The sequence below is a fragment of the Perognathus longimembris genome, chromosome 5, assembly GCF_023159225.1.
Source record: "Perognathus longimembris pacificus isolate PPM17 chromosome 5, ASM2315922v1, whole genome shotgun sequence".
NCBI classification, from domain to species: Eukaryota; Metazoa; Chordata; class Mammalia; order Rodentia; family Heteromyidae; genus Perognathus; species Perognathus longimembris.
Window position 1 is genome coordinate 51,544,214 of NC_063165.1, and position 17,041 is coordinate 51,561,254.

Here is a 17,041-nt window from a genome sequence, read left to right on the forward strand (position 1 = left end):
GATATATATTTATTAAACTCAAGAAAAAGATAAAAAATAAAGACTGCATCCTAGAAAGTTAGAAATGGTCTCCATTAAAAAGACTTTCAAGAGTTTATTAGGCTGGTCATTGGTGGCGCATGTCTGTTTAATCCTAGCTACTCAAGAGACCCAGGCAGGAAAGTACATGAGACTATGATCTCAACTAACGAACAAAAAGCCAGAGGTGGAGCTGTGGCTCAAGTAGTAGATGGCTAACCTTGAACAAAAAGCTGCAGGACAGCCCCTAGGCCTGAGTTCAAGCCCCAGAATTGGCAAGTGTGCATGTATGGGGGCACACACACACAATATAACAGTGAATCTGATCCAGGTACAATATATGAACCTATGGAAATATCACAATGAAACTTCTTTGTGGACTTAATTTATGCTAATAAGAAAGAATACAAAAGGAACAGATGACACTGTAAATGGAAATGTACTTATTACCTGACCCATGTGAATGCAACCCATCTACATATCACCTCTACAAAGTAAATTTTAAAGAAGAATAAATGTATTTCAATGAGCATTTCTGTTTTTGGCATTTTCAATACCAAAGCAAGAAAAGTGAAATGGAATATTTTGCCTAAGACTAAATCAAAATCGGGGCTGGGTATTATTGTTAGCTAACTAAGATCTGAAGATTGGGTAGAATATTCTGTGAGACACTTATCTCCAATTAGCCAGCAAAAATCTGGACGTGGAGCTATGGTTGAAGTGGTAGAATGCTAGCCTTGAACAGAAAAAGATGAGTGAAAGCAGGAGGCTGTAGGGTTAAGCCTCAGTACTACCACCAAACAAAGAAAAATATGGTTAAGAACTGTCAATTTTAAAAGAGATGTCGGGGCTGGGGATATGGCCTAGTGGCAAGAGTGCCTGCCTCGTATACATGAGGCCCTGGGTTCAATTCCCCAGCACCACATATACAGAAAACGGCCAGAAGTGGCGCTGTGGCTCAAGTGGCAGAGTGCTAGCCTTGAGCAAAAGGAAGCCAGGGATAGTGCTCAGGCCCTGAGTCCAAGGCCCAGGACAGGCCAAAAAAAAAAAAGTTTAAAAGAGAGATGTCAATCTTTATCATTCAAAACTGGACCTAATAATTGCTTATAAATAAAGTCAGCACAGTCTGCCAAATGAAACATAAACTGATAATGTCCTTTAGGAAAACAATTTTAAGCCAAGCCATTGGCTCACTCCAGTAATCCTGTCTACTCAGGAGGCTGAGATCTGAGAAACACGCAGGAAAGTCTGTGAGACTCTTATCTCCAATTAACAACCAGAAAAACAGAAGTGGAACTGTGGCTCAAAGTAGTAGAGCACTAGCATTTAGCAAAAATGTCAGAGACAACGCCCAGGCTTTGAGTTTAAGCCCAACAAACAACTAAAAAGAAAAAGGAAACAAGTTTATAATGTATATTGTGGAACAAAAATATTCATTCCTTTTTTGTTCCACAATTTCTCTATAATTAAGCCATCATAAAATAATCCATGCATAAAACTGTTGCTTCAATTAATAATGAAAAGTTTAAAAGAACATAAATGTCTGATAATAGCACAATGTGAACTGTAGTGTCTATTTGATGGAAATACTCTGAACTGCAATCCTCAAATCTCAGCCTCCTGAGTGGCTAGGATTAGAGGTGTAAGCCACCAACACCTGGCTTTCAACACTTCTTTGAAACTACATTTCCTTTATTTTTGTGCCAGTCCTAGGGCTTGAACTCTGAGCCTGGGCACTGTCCCTGAGCTTCTTTTGCTCAAAGCTAGTGCTCTACCACTTGAGCCACAGCTCCACTTCCAGCTTTTTCAGTAGGTCAATGGAGATAAGAGTCTCACAGTCATTGGTAGCTCACATCTGTAATCCTAGCAACTCAGGATGCTGAGATGTAAGGATCGCACGCAGTTCAAAATCAGCCCAGGCAGGAAGTCCATGAGACTCTTACCTTCAATAATACTACCAGAAAACTGAAAGTGATACAATGGCTAAAATGGTAGAGTGTTAGCCTTGAGTGAAAAGCTCAGGGACAGTATCCAAGTCCTGAGTTCAAGCCCCACAACCAAAAATTTTTTAAAGTCTCATAATCCTCCTTGCCCAGGCTTGCTTCAAACCGAAATCCTTGGGTCTCAGCCTCCTGAGTAGCTAGGATTACAGGTGTGAGCCACTGGTGTCCAGCTTGTTTCCTTTATTTTTCTATGTTATGTCCTTGGTAACATCTTCATTACTCCCCTCTAGTTCACACATTTACTCTTTTGATGTGATAATATTCTTTGTCTGTCTGACCATGATTATTTCATTACTCAAACTTACTAGAATACTATGACAAAATATAAACTTTCTGCAGTCTCTATCACATCTCTTGTTTCTTGTGGCTCTTGCTCATAATGAAATGGTTTTATTTTGTTTACTTATCTGAGATGTCCTGATATGTAACCTAGGCTGGCCTAGTCCTCACTTATAATCTTCCTGCCTCAGTCTCCCAAGTGCTAGGATTATCGAGATATATATATATATATATATATATATATATATATATATATATATACCACTATGCCTGGCTAATTGGGGTAATCATGTGCTATGAAAAGTTTTGTTGTTTTTTTATCACTTGTGGGCTTAAACTTTGGGTCTGGGCACTGTCTCTGACCTCTTCAGCTCAAGGCTAGTGTTCTACCACTTGAGCCACAGCGCCATTTCTGGTGGTTAACTGAAGATAAGAATCTCACAGAGTGGGCTGGGAATATGGCCTAATGGCAAGAGTGCTTTGCTTGCCTTGTATACATGAAGCCCTGGGTTCGATTCCTCAGCACCACATATATAGAAAAGCCAGAAGTGGTGCTGTGGCTCAAGTGGTAGAGTGTCAGCCTTGAGCAAAAAGAAGCCAGGGACAGTGCTCAGGCCCTGAGTTCAAGCCCCAGGACTGGCAACAAAAACAAAGCAAAACAAAACAAAAAAAGAATCTCACAGACTTTCCTGCCCAGACTGGCTTTGAACCATTATCTTCAGATCTCAGTTCCTGAGTAGCTAGTTAACAGGCATGAGCCACCAGCACCCCACTTGCCATGAAATTTTAACCTACAAATTTTTGAAGTCTAGGTTGAAGGTGCCTTATTCCTAATAGGATTTGATCTGGTTGATTTTGCAAGGTACTATCAGAGACCACATTAAGAATATTCATGTTGGGCTGGGGATATGGCCTAGTGGCAAGAGTGCTTGTCTCGTATACATGAGGCCCTGGGTTCAATTCCCCAGCACCACATATGCAGAAAATGGCCAGAAGTGGCACTGTGGCTCAAGTGACAGAGAACTAGCCTTGAGCAAAAAGAAGCCAGAGACAGTGCTCAGGCCCTGAGTCTAAGCCCCAGGACTGGCCAAAAAAAAAAAAAAAAAAGAATATTCATGTTGGGATGGGCAGTTATGAGGGTTTTGAGCTCAAGTCTTTGCTTGCTTGGCTTGTTTGGTTGGCACTCTACCCCTTGAGCCACACATCCAATTTAGCTTTTGGCTGGCTAGTTATTTAGGAGATGGAATTTCCTAGGCTTCTTTTGCCCAGGCTGGCCTCTAACCATGGTATTCCAATCTCAGTCTTCTGAGTAGCTGGGATGACAGGCATGAGCCACCAGAACCTAGCTTAAGTATATTCTGGATTTGCAAGTTCTTCAAGACCAAAGACCCTTCTTAAGTATCATTCCCTAGATATGTATCATTCCCTGTTACCTGGTGGACTCACATACTCTCCAAAAGTGAAACATCGAAGTGTTAGCTTTATGAAGGGGAGAGGTCTCTCCTAGAAGGCTTTGGTTTTTGTTACCCTGTGATACTATAAGAAAGGAAAGTTTCTGCCACATGCTGGTGGCTCATGCCTGTAATCCTAGCTACTCAGAAGGCTGAGATCTGAGGATGTCAGTTAGAAACCAGCCTGAGCAGGAATTACCCACCAAATAGCCTGGATCTGTGGCTCAAAGATAGAGTGCTAACTAGCCTTAAGCAAAAAATGCTCAGTAACAGCAACCAAGCCCTGAGTTCAAACCCCAGAACTTGCACGCGCGTGCATGCGTACACACACACACATACACACACACACACACACATCTAATCTGGGAAAATTCCACAAAGTGTTTCCACTAAAGCTAATATCTACATTCCGAGCATTAGTTGAGTTTTAGCCTCTTACCAGCTCAATGATGTATTACAAAAGACTTGTAAAATATATTACACATATTATCAGCAATTTTTTTTTCTCAGAAGTGAGGTTATTATTATTATTTTGCCAGTCCTGAGTCCTGGACTCAGGGCCTGAGCACTGTCCCTGGCTTCTTTTTGCTCAAGGCTAGCACTCTACCACTTGAGCCACAGCGCCACTTCTGGCCGTTTTCTATATATGTGGTGCTGGGGAATTGAACCCAGGGCCTCATATATATGAAGCAAGCACTCTTGCCACTAGGCCATATCCCCAGCCCAAGAAGTGAGGTTATTAATGGCATCCTTCTACTTTAGCCTTACTGTGAGAAACAGAAGTGCTTACTAATAGCTGTCACCCTTCTTTTTTGCCAATTCTGGGGCTTGACTCAGGGCCTAGGTGCTCTCCCTGAGCTTCTGTTGCTCAAGGTTAGTGCTCCACACTTCCTGTTTTTATGTGGTACTGAGGAATCGACCCAGGGCTTCCTGCATGCTAGACAAGCACTCTACCACTGTGTCACCATCCTGGCCCCCACCTTTAGGACTTTAGATCAAGTTCACACTTCTTACCTGATTATTATAATAGGCTAACTGAACATCTTCCTTGCTGCTACTGCTAGAATATACTTCAAAATACAAGGCTCATTTCAAATCCCTTAAGTTCTTAATAGTTCTCTCCAGACACTTACAGTATAAATTCCAAAGTCTTTAAGAACTGGAAGATCCTTTATGATAAAGCCTCAGCTTTTGTCTCAGTATCTAGACCAAGTATCTAGTTTCATTCACATTTGTGTTTGCATGTGACCAAGACCAAGAAACGCACTGGGAGCTATCTCATGGTACTTTAGCTCAGTAGATATTACACCAAGATGAGAGGCCAAGAACTACTGACAATCCTTCTGTATCTTTTAAAAAATTTGTACTGTATACATACAGTTATTTAAAATGTAATTTGTAAAGCAGTGTTGGGATTAGGAAAGTGGCTTAGTGATAGAGTTCTTACCTAGCATGCATAAAGCCCTGGGTTCGATTCCTCAGTACCACAGAAAAAGTACACAGTACACAGAAAAAGCAGGAAGTGGCACTGTGTCTCAAGGGGTAGAGTGCTAGCCTTGAGCAAAAGAAGCTCAGGGACAGTGCCCAGGCCCTAAGTTCAAGCCCCAGGACTAGCAATAAACAAATAAATAAATAGTGATATTAATCACACCTTAAAAACAACAAACTGCATATGGGTATGTGAGATAAATGGATTTGAGAAAAAAGTAGAGAATCACATAGAAATTTATAGCTGACAAAGACAACTATAACACAAAGAAAAAAGAAAAATAAATAAAATTTCATGAAACATGAATGGAAGAAAATTACTTATATATAGGACTGGGCAACAGGGGCTCATGCCTATAATTCTAACTACTCAGGAAGCTAAGATCTGAGGATCAAGGTATGAAGCCAGCATAGGCAGCTAAGCCCATTAGACTCTTATCTTCAATTAACCACCAAAAAGTCAGAAATAGAACTGTGGCTCAAGTAGCAGAGCTCTAGCTTTGACCAAAACCCAGGTCCTTAGTTCAAGCCCCAGGACCAACACACACACAATACTAATAAAGAATAATGTGCAGACAACAAACCATTTGGGAAAAGATCTTCACCAGCAAAGCAATAGAAAAGGCCTAATATTCATCATATACAGAGAACTCAAAAAACTAACCCCTTCCAAACCTAGTAAATCAATCATTAAATGGGCAAGGAGCTAAAGAGAGACTTCACAGAAGAAATAAAAACAGCAAAGAAACATATGAGGAAATGTTCAACATCCCTGGCAGTAAAGGAAATGCAAATAAAAACAACCCTCAGATACCACCTTACCCCAGTCAAAATGGCCTATACTCTGAACTCAGGCAACAACAAATGCTGGAGGGGATGCAGAGAAAGAAGAGCCCTACTGCACTAGTGTAAACTAGTACAACCAGTCTGGAGAGCGGTATGGAGGTTCCTCAAAAAACTCAGCATAGACATACCATATGACTCAGCCATACCACTTCTAGTCATCTATTCTGAGCAACAGAATCCAGGATACCATAAAGACATCTATGTTAATTGCTGCACTGTTCACATTAGCCAAGATATGGAAACAACCCAGATCCCCCACTACAGATGAATGGATCCAAAAAAAATGTGGTACCTGTATACAATGGAATTCTACACAGCGATTAGAAATGATAAAATAATGGCATTTGCAGGGAAATGGACAGGTCTTGAACAAATAATGTTGAGCTAGACAAGCCTAGAACACAGAGAACCAAAGGCGCATGGTCTCCCTGATATATGACAAAGAGACATGACAAAGAAAGCAGGACCCAAGGTACCAATTCACAGGGAGACCAAAAGAAAAGGGTCAGCCTTGGGGAAAAGGCACCCAAAAGTGAAACACAAACACTAATTCATATATACATAAATTCATATGTACATAATTTAATATCCAGGCTGTCAAGAACACCAAAGATAAGGAAGCAAAAGACTTCTTGGTAATCAATCTTAGAGAAACTAAAGGACCCTATGCCCTTTACCTCACACAAGATGTATACAGGTGCACATCTGAAAGAAGCTAGGAGGAGGGCACAGAATGAATGGAAAATGGGTGGGGATAATAGAGTAGAAAGGGCCCAACAGCTGCAATGGACACTGATGACAACAAACTAAGCAACTCAAGGGCAGCAGGGAGGGGGAAAATTAGAGAAAAAGAAGAAACAGATTACACTAAGCAAAATAGATGTGTATGTATGTATCACCCAATCTGGAAGGAATTGTTTTTACAGTTAATAATCATAAAAGACATAAGCAATGTAGACTAGAGTGACAATGTACATCAAGGATAAATTTGGGGGGGGTTGAAAAAATGAGTGAAGAAAGCAAGGGAGGGAGGGAAGAAGGGAGAAAAATGAGGAAGGGGATAACAAGTATGACAAGAAAAGCATATGTATTCACTATCTTAAGCATGCAACTGTAACCTCTCTGTACATCATCTTGACAATAAATATATATATATTTTTTGGCCAGTCCTGGGGCTTGGACTCAGGGCCTGAGCACTGTCCCTGGCTTCTTCTTGCTCAAGGCTAGCACTCTGCCACTTGAGCCACAGCGCCACTTCTGGCCATTTTCTGTATATGTGGTGCTGGGGAATCGAACCCAGGGCCTCATGTATACAACGCAAGCACTCTTGCCACTAGGCCATATCCCCAGCCCCGACAATAAAATTTTTTAAAAAAGAATAATGTGCAATTTAATGTTAAGGCAATAAACATTACCAAAATACTCAACTTCTAAAAGATTTCTGCTAGGGGCTGGGAATATGGCCTAGTGGCAAGAGTGCTTGCCTCGTATACATGAAGCCCTGGGTTCGATTCCCCAGCACCATATATACAGAAAACGGCCAGAAGTGGCGCTGTGGCTCAAGTGGTAGAGTGCTAGCATTAAGCAAACAGAAGCCAGGGACAGTGCTCCTGCCCTGAGTCTAAGACCCAGGACTGGCCAAAAAAAAAAGGAAGATTTCTGCTAAATCTCTAGAAATTTATTATGCATATGGTAGCCAAAATCCTTTTTATGGTGCCATATATCACCCATTAGGATGGCTATCATGAAAATAATTTTTTAAATAACATGCAGTGGTGAAGATGTGGAGAAATTAGAAATTTAATGTACTATTGGTATTGGTAGGAATATAAAATGGTTTAGTCATAATGAAAAACAATATGGCAGTTCCTGAAAATCAAATTAAGGTATGATCTATTAATTTCACATCAAGAATATCCCAAAGCAGGAGCTGGGAATATGGCTTAGTGGAAGAGTGCTTGCCTTGCATGGGTGAAGCCCTGGGTTCGATTCCTCAGCACCACATAAAACAGAAAAGGCTAGAAGTGGCGCGATGGCTCAAGTGGCAGAGTGCTAGCTAGCCTTCAGCAAAAGGAGCTCAGGGACAGTGCTCAGGCTCTGAGTTCAAGCCACAGGACTGGCCAAAAAAAAAAAAAAAAGAAAAAGAATAACCCCCCAAATTAGAAGCAGACCCCCCCCCTTTTGTTTGAAAGAAGCAAAATCTCAAGTCAGTGAAGGGGGCATGACACTGAGTTCTTTGGGACAGAAACAAAGTAATTTGAATGTATCAAAATTTTGCCTCTGTTAAAGAATTCCAGGAAATGGAAACATGGTTTGTTTGCAATTGTTCTGGTGTCTTTGTTGTTGCTGCCATCTTTTTGGGGGGAGGCAAAAGAGGTGGCTGCAGGAATGGAGGGAAGAAGGGTGAATAAATGCAGTTATGGTATTCAATATACACATTATAACAAAAAATAATAAACTATACAACTTGTGGGCAAGAACAAGAGAGAAACTGGGGGAAAGTGAAGTGACATTATACAAACAGAATTGTTTGGAACTGTAATCCCTCTGTACAACATTTCAATAACAATAAAATTTTATTTTTTTAAAATTGCCTCTGAGCCAGGCACCAGTGGCTGATCCCTGTAATCCTAGCTACTCAGGAGGCTGAGATCTGATAATCATGGCTCAAAGCCAGTCCAGGCAGGAAAGTCCAAGAGACTGTTATCTCCAATTGACCACAAGAAAACCAAAAGAGGCTCTGTGGCTCTGCACTAGCCTTGAGCTGAAGAGCTCAGGGACAACACCCAGGCCCAGAGTTCAAGCCCCACAACAGACAGACAAAAAGAACAGAAACAAAAACAAACAAAAAACCCTGCCTCTGCACACACTAATAAATAAAAAAGATATTCTGTACAAAAGCTATACAGTATAGACATTAAGAGCCTGGAAACAACTCAGAAAAATCTGAGTTTAAATACTAGTCCTGGGGGCTGGGAACAAGGCCTAGTGGTAAAGTGCTTGCCTCGTATACATGAAGCCCTGGGTTCGATTCCTCAGTACCACAAATATAGAAAAAAGCCAGAAATGGCACTGTAGCTCAAGAGGTAGAGTGTTAGCCTTGAGCAAAAAGAAGCCAGGGACAGTGCTCAGGCCCTGAGTCCAAGCCCCAGGACTGGCAACAAAAACAAAACAAATAAGCAAATAAATACTAGTCCTGTCATTTACTGCTTCTATGACAGTAAGTTACTAATTTCTACATTCCTTAGTTCTCTGTTATAAAATGAGACTATCATCAACTTCATGAAGTGTCTAATAAATAAAATTCACATGAAAGTACTTTCACAGCTCTTAATTGACAAAGAGATAGCTACTAATAAATATAAATTATTCCAGGATATGTATATAGTACTCACAGTGTACAAAAATAACAAATGAAATAAGTATAGTGTGACTATATACCATTTATATAGAACTATTTTCTCAGCAGGCAGGCTGTAAGATAACTCTTTCCTTGTCCATCTAATGAATTTCACTCAAACACTTTCAAGAATTGAAAACGTTTTAAATTTTACATGAATTTGTGTGTGTGTGTGTGAGAGAGAGAGAGAGAGAGAGAGAAAGAGAGAGAGAGATGGGGGGAGAGATACTTGGGATGGAATCCAGGACTTCACAAATGCTTGGCAAGCACTCTATCCACTGAAGTACATTTCCAGAATTTACACATTATGACTTTTTAAACAATTTGGGTTTGTATTATTTGCATCTTAATTTTTATCGTATTTTACAAAAGTACCTGTACCAATGAAAAACTTAAAAAAAAATAAGGAGGGTGAGTCAAGAGCCTGTGGCTGAGATCTAAGGATTGCAGTCCAGGGTAGATTAAATTAACAGCTATAAAGTCAGGAGGAGGCTGGGGATATGGCCTAGTGACAAGAGTGCTTGCCTCGCATACATGAAGCCCTGGGTTCGATTCCCCAGCACCACATATACAGAAAATGGCCAGAAGTGGCGCTGTGGCTCAAGTGGCAGAGTGCTAGCCTTGAGCAAAAGGAAGCCAGGGATAGTGCTCAGGCCCTGAGTCCAAGGCCCAGGACTGGCCAAAAAAAAAAAAAAAAAAAAAAGTCAGAAGGAATGGCACAAATGGTAGTGTCATCAGTGGAAACAGCTGAACAAGCTCTCAGGGCCCTATGTTCAGCCCTAGTAGAGAAATACACACACACACACACACTCTCGAGACAGGTTGGGGTTTTTTTGCCAGTCTTGGGGCTTGAACTCAGGGCCTGAGCACTGTCCCTGGCTTCTTTTTGCTCAAGGCTAACACTCTGCCACTTGAGCCATAGAGCCACTTCTGGCCATTTTCTATACATGTGGTACTGGGGAATAGAGCCCAGTATAGGAGGCAAGCACTCTTGCCACTAAGCCATATTCCCAGCCTCATTTCTTTTTCTTTTTTTTGCTGATCGTGGGACTTAGGCACTGTCCCTGGAGCTCTTCAGCTCAAGGCTAGTGCTTGATCACTCTGAGCCACAGCACCATTTCTGATTTTCTGGTGATTAATTGGAGATAAAGAGTCTCACAGACTTTTCTGCCGGGCCAGCTTTGAAGCGCGATCCTGAGAGCCTCCTGAATAGCTAGGATTATAGGAATAAGCACTGATGCCAGGCAGGAGAGATCTTTTCTACAAACAAGTATATTCCTACGCCAGTTTCTTTTCTGGACATTCAATTTTTCATGTATGAAAGTCAGAAATGGGTCAAGATGATTTCTACGGTATATTCAGGCCCTAAAGAAAATAAATAATAAGATTTCCTGTGATGCCTAATTAATATGTGAAGGGTCACAAAACTTCTGATGTTTGAAGGAAGCTGAGATATGAGGATTGAAATTCAAAGCCAGCCTGGGCAGTAAAGTCTGTAAGTTTCTTTATCTCTTTTCAACCACCAAAAAGCTGGAAGTGAAGCTGTAGCTCAAGTGGTAAAGCACTAACTGGAGCAAAAAAGCTCAGGGACAACACCAAGGCCCTGAGTTCAAGCCCTACGACTGGAACAAAACAATAATGTTTTGCTGGACACTAGTAGCTCGTATCTGTCATTCTAGCTACTCAGATGGCTAAGATCAGACAAAACCAACTCAACAGGAAAGTCCTTGATATTCTTAACTCCATTTTGGGGCTTTTTTTTTTTTTCCGGTTGGTCATGGGCTTGAACTCTGGGCCTGGGTGCTGTCCTGAGCAATTCAATTCAGCTCAAGGATAGTGCTTTACTACATGAGCCACAGCGCCACTTCCAGGTTTTCTGGTTATGTGGTACTAAGGTCTCAAACTCAGGGCTTCATGCATGCTAGGCAAGCACTCTGCCACTAAGTCACATTCCCAGCCCCATAGTCTCCACTTTCTATTCCTACATATATCCTCATCTTCCAATTGCTACTTTCTTTTTTACCTACTCTACAGTGCCCATGAATATTGAACCTTTACTTCATGAATTATTATTATTATGTGTATATAGACCATTGGATGTCAGCTCAAAGAGCCAGCTGAAAACATATTTTTTCTTTTGTTGGTACAATATTTGAACTTCACTTTTTTTGCACTGGTTATTTTGAGATTATTGTCCAGATTCACCCCTGGCCTGAGGTCCTATTTTATACTTCCTGCCAACTTTCTCCACTGAAATGGTCTCATGAATATTTTTATCCAAGCTGCTCTGAATCCTCATCTCAGCCTCCTATATAGTTGGGATGCCAGGTGCATGACTACATCCAGCAATTAGCTGAGAAGGGATCTCATGTGTTTGCCTAAGCTAGACTTAAACCACAATTCTCCTGATCTTAACCTCCGAAGTAACTACAATTTATAGGCATAAGCCACCAGAGTCAGGTTGGTTCAAGCAATTTTTTTTTAAATTGCTGCCTAAGCCAAGCACTGGTAGCTCACACCTGTAATCCTAGGTACTCAGGATGATGAGATCTGAGAATCATGGTTCATGGCCAGCACAGGCAGGAAAGTCCATGAGACTTTTTTTTTTTTTTTTTTGCCAGTCCTGGGGCTTGAACTCAGGACCCAGGCACTGTCCCTGGCTTCCTTTTGCTCAAGGCTAGCACTCTAACACTTTAGCCACAGTGCCACATCCAGCCTTTTCTATTTATGTGGTGATGAGGAATTGAAACCCAGGGCTTCATGTATGCTAGGCAAACATTCTACCAGTAAGCTACGTTCCCATTCCCACTTTTTAATTTTTTTAATCCACCATTGCTTCAGATTTATTATAATGTAATGTACATACTATGAAGATACTTGATCTACTTAGTGAGAAACAGGATTTATAAAAAAAATTTCTCTGGACTAGATGAGGTGGCTCAGGCTCTTAATCACAGCTACTTAGGAGTATATTCCAGCTACTCAGGAGGCAGACACTAGGAAGATATAGGCCAGCCCAGAAAAAAATGTCTTGAATTTCATCCCAATCAATTAAAAAAAAAAAAGGTATCGTAGCATTCATCTACCATCTCAGCAACTCAAATAGGAGAATCAAGGTCCATGATGGCCTAGATGTAAACTTTTTAAAAATAACTGAAGCAAAAAATGGTTGAGAGGGGTGTGGATTAAGTGGAGTGTCTATGTAGCTAAATGGAAAGACGAGTTCAAATATCAGTGCCCTTAAATAAACAAGTTTCAATTTTCCATTCTATTACTAAATACCACAGAAAATGTAAGGCTCATCTTTTTTTGTATGTATGTGTTAGTCATGGGACTTGAACTGAGAGCCTGTCCCTGAACTTTTTGTTCAAGGCTAGCGCTCTATCACTAAAGCCAGAGCTCCACTTCCAGTTTTTGGTAGTTAAAAAGAGTCTCACAGAGCAGGGAGCTGGTGACTCTTGCCTGTAATCCTAGCTACTCACTCAGGAGGCTGAGATCTGGGGACTGGGGTTCAAAGCTAGCCCAGGTAGAAAAAGCCATGAGAATCTCTCTCACTTCCAATTAACTACCTAAAAACCTGTGGCTCAAAGTAGTAAAGGAAAAATGCTCAGGGACAGCACCCAAGCCCTGAGTTCAAGCCCCATGACTGAAAAAAAAAAAAAAGTTTCATGGACTTTCCTATAAAGGCTGGCTTTGGATTGTGATCCTGAGATTTCAGCCTCCTGAGTAGCTAGGATTACAGATGTGAGCCAAGCTGTCTCCAACAGCAATTAAAAACTTAACAATTCAGCAATTAAAAATTGAACCATTGGGGCTGGGAATATGGCCTAGTGGCAAGAGTGCTTGCCTCATACACATGAAGCGCTGGGTTCAATTCCTCAGCACCACAAAAACGGCCAGAAGTGGTACTGTGGCTCAAGTGGCAGAGTGCTAGCCTTGAGCAAAAAGAAGCCAGGGACAGTGCTCAGGCCCTGAGTTCAAGGCCCTGGACTGGCAAAAAAAAAAAAAATTTGAACCATTGTTTGAAAACGTATTTGCTTTAATTTTTCTTTAACTAGGTGTGGTAGTCCATTATCTGTAATGTAGCACATAGAAACTAAGGCCAGAAAAATCACCAGTTCAAGGAAAGCCAGGGCTACAAAGTAAGACTGCTTGGAGAAAAAAAAAAAAAAGAAAACCCTTTTGAAGTCAGAGCTCTTAAGGTCAGTCCAATTTGTCCAGAAACAAATAACTTTAAATATCTTTTAATTATAAACATTATGCTATAAACAGAGCTCACTGGGAGCTCCACCCCCTCTCTATGCCTTTTTACTGTTTTCGCCAGTCTTGGGGCTTGAGCTCAGGGCCTGGGCACTGTCCCTGAGCTTTGTCCAAGGCTAGCACTCTACCACTAGGCCATATTTCCAACCTCCCTTCTCTCTTTTGGTGATGGCATCGAGGTTTTAACTCAGGGTCTCAAGCTTGTTAGGCAAGTTCAAATATGACTCTTGAGTCATATTCGCAGTCTCTTATGCTTTATTTTTTTAAGATAAGGTCTTCCATTTAAACACAGGGAATCTCAGCCCTTTATCTTTCCATCTCTGTTTCCTTTGTACATAGAGTAACAGGTACGTACCACCATGCCCAGCCCCTCAAATTTCTTTTTAAGGTATGTGAAAAGAAAGCCCAGTGTCAGTGGCTCATGCCTGTAATGCTAGCTATTGAGGAGGCTGTGACCTGAGGATCATGGTTCAAAGCCAGTCCAGGCAGAAAAGCCCAAATAACCACTAGAAAACCAAAACTGGCTCCGTGGCTCAAGTGGTACAGCACTAGCCTTGAGATGAAAGAGATCAGGGACAACGCTCAGACCCAGAGTTCTAGCCCCCCCGACCAACCCCCCAGCCCCCCCCCCCCAAAAAAAAAAGATATGTGGTAAGAAGCTAAAAGAGGTCCTTCCCTCCATTACTTTTTTTTGGTGCTGGAACTAAGGGCTTGAATTCAAGGCTAGGGAATTCAAGGCTTTGTCACTCAAGGCTGCTGCTCTACCACTTGAACCACTTCTGGATTTTTGCTAGTTAACTCGAAATCAAGAGTTTCACAGACTTTTTTGCTCAAGCTAGCTTCAAATAACAATCCTCAGCTCTCAGCCTCATGAGTAGCTACAACTACAGGCATGAACAACCAGTATCCACACACATACACAAAAATCTTTTTTATTAATTCATTCTTCAGTCAGTCTTTTTTGTTTTGTTTTGTCAGTCCTGGGACTTGAACTCAGGGCCTGAGCACTGTCCCTGGCTTCTTTTTGCTCAAGGCTGAGAACTCTGACAACCTGAGCCACAGCGCTACTTCTGGCCTTTTCTATATACGGTGGTGCTGAGGAATCAAACCTAGGGCTTCATGTATACAAAGCAGGCACTCTTTCCACTAGGCCATATCCCCAGCCCCTCTTTTTAGATGGAATCCACTATGTTGCCCAGACTGACTTTCAACTCCAAGGTTCAAAAGCAATCCATCTACCTTAACTGATACTACAATTGCACAACCGCATAGTGCCCAGCTTAATCCTGTGTGTCTAATAGTTAATTACTATGTTATTTTAAAAAACTATCAATACATGTAGCTTAGAGGTAAAATGTGTGCTTAGCACTCATTCTTGAGGCACTGATTCAATCATCACCCCACACATACACAAATAAAAAAAAAAAAACTTGGCTGGGAATGTGGTGTAGTGGTAGAGTGCTTGCCTAGCATGCATGAAGCCCTGGGTTCGATTCCTCAATACCACATACACAGAAAAAGCTGGAAGTGGTGCTGTAACTCAAGTGGTAGAGTGCTAGCCTTGAGCAAAAGAAACTCAGGGACAGTGCCCAGGCCCTGAGTTCAAGCCCCCAGGACTGGCAAAAACAAAAACAAAAAAAGAACTTTTTTCTAGCCAGGTGCTGATGGCTCATGCCTGCAATCCTAGCTACTCAGGAGGCTGAGAGCTGAGGATCCAGGCTCAAAGCCAGCATCAGCAAGAAAACTCATGAGATTCATCTCTAACCAAAAAGACTCAGAAGTGGAGCTGTGGCTCAAGTAGTAGAGTGCTATCCTTGAGTAAAAAAGCTCCAGAACAGGCCCTTAGTTCAAGCCCCAAGACTGGTATGCGTGCACACACACACAAAACCAACAGCTCTTTCAATATAGCTTCAATAGTACAGCAGGTTTTAGCATGTACACTGCCCTATGTTTAATTCCCAACACCAAAATAAAAATTAATAAAACAGCTGGGCACCAGTGACTCAAGCCACTCAGTCTACAGGCTGAGATCTGAGGATCCAGGTTTAAAGCCAACCTTGGCAGACAATCCCATATGCTCTAATTTCCAATTAACCAGCAGAAAGCCAGAACTGGAAGTGTGGCTCAAGTAATAGAACACCAGCATTCAGTGAAAAAGCTAAGCAAGAATCGAGTTCCTGAGTTCAAATCCCAGTACTGGCACAAAAAGGAGAGCACATCAAGAATAGTCTAAGGAATTTTCCCTTTCTATGGATTTTTCCCCCCTTGTCAGTTGTAGAGTTGAAGCCTGGGCCTGGGCACTGTCCCTGAGCTCTTCAGCTCAAGGCTAGTGCTCTACTAGCTTGAGTCAAGAGCCCCATTTCTGGCTTTCTGGTGGTTAACTGGAGATAAGTTTCACAGACTTTCCTGCCCCAGCTGGCTTTGAACTGAGATCCTCAGATGTCAGCCTCCTGAGTAGCTTGGATTATAGGTGTGAGCCACCAGTGCTAGCTTCTATTGATTTTTAAATGCCATTGTCCACTGAGGGACAATGATCCAGCAATACAAGTGACCACTGACCAGGAAACAAGCTCATAAACAGAGAGAAACAGAATTAAAGCAACCAACTGAATTTATGCATCTCATCACACTCCAGGTTTTGTGTAAAACTAAAAGCCCAGAAAACATGGTATTAGAATAATGTGAGGTTAGAACACAAGGTGAGTTTATGAAGGTTGGTAGTTGACATAGAAACTGAAATTAAATGGCATCAAACCACAATGAAAGGCTTACTGACATTAACTTCTGTGTGACTCACTGAAAGGTTTTTTTCTATATAATCTTATCAACTAATACAATAAACTTCTAATTTTTTTCACAACAATGATTTAGATATTGGGAAATATGATACATTTTAAGTATAATTACGAAGCTTAGGGGCTGGGAATGTGGCTTAGGGGTAGAGTACTTGTCCAGCATGCATGAAGCCCTGGGTTCGATTCCTCAATACCACATAAACAGAAAAAGCTGGAAGTGGCTCAAGAAGTAGAGGGCTAGCCTTGAGCACAGAGAGGTTCAGGGACAGAGCCCAGGCCCCGAGTTGAAGCCCCAGGACTGGCAAGTAAGGAAAGGAAGGAAGGAACAATTACAAAGCTTAAAAATATCACTGGGGCTGGGAATATGGCCTACTGGCAAGAGTGCTTGCCTCGTATACATGAAACCGGGGTTCAAGTCCTCAGCACCATGTGTATAGAAAAGGCCAGAAGTAGGGCTGGGGATATGGCCTAGTGGCAAGAGTGCTTGCCTCGTATACATGA

General features: G+C 41.6%; 1 protein-coding gene across 2 annotated transcripts in view; it reads right to left on the minus strand.

Annotated features, from left to right (window-relative positions):
• Ubxn7 (UBX domain protein 7) overlaps positions 1-17,041 on the minus strand; it is a 63,190-nt gene that overhangs the window by 44,356 nt on the left and 1,793 nt on the right. The window lies entirely within an intron of this gene.